We start from the raw sequence: 726 nt of genomic DNA, 5'->3' as shown, positions 1-726 counted from the left end.
GATTCCTAATCGATATATGTCGTCCAAATGCAAAGCCTAGTGAATTGATCCTTCTAACAGAAATACAGCCAAGGCTGGCGAAATTTGTTCATGAATGTTTCTCTTCTTAATATGCTCATGTTTATGTTTCATTGTGTCTTATAAACTTTAAGGTTTTATGACAATAAAAAGTATTCTATTCTATTCACACACACACACACACACACACACACACACACACACACACACACACACACACACACACACAGATGAACACTTACTTGTACAAGCACACACACATACGCCCATATCCCCAACCCCACACACATATATAGTTCGTTGGTGTTGCGTTACCAGCAAGTCTGTCAGCTCGCTGATTTCCCGCACATATAAGGGAACAAATGGCTGAACAAAAGCAACTCCAGACGACCTCATCAGGCAGTCAGTTGTGGTGAGTGACATTGTACACCCTGTACAGACCACATTCAGGGGGCCTTCTAACAAATCAATGTCACTCGGTGAACATTTTCACTGACATACGAGTATGTACGTACCATAGACTCCTTCCCAGCAATACATTTCGTTCAACTTGCAAAACCAGTTTCCTGTATTGTATTGTGTTGTATTGTATTGTATTGCACTGCGTTATATTGAATTGTATTGCACTGCATTGTATTGTGTTGTGTTGTATTGTGTTGTATTATATTGTATTGTCACAACATGAGATTTTTTTCTGCGTGAAATTCG

The sequence above is a fragment of the Babylonia areolata genome, chromosome 2 (genome assembly GCF_041734735.1).
Source record: "Babylonia areolata isolate BAREFJ2019XMU chromosome 2, ASM4173473v1, whole genome shotgun sequence".
NCBI classification, from domain to species: Eukaryota; Metazoa; Mollusca; class Gastropoda; order Neogastropoda; family Buccinidae; genus Babylonia; species Babylonia areolata.
Note: the sequence above shows the minus strand (reverse complement) of the source record.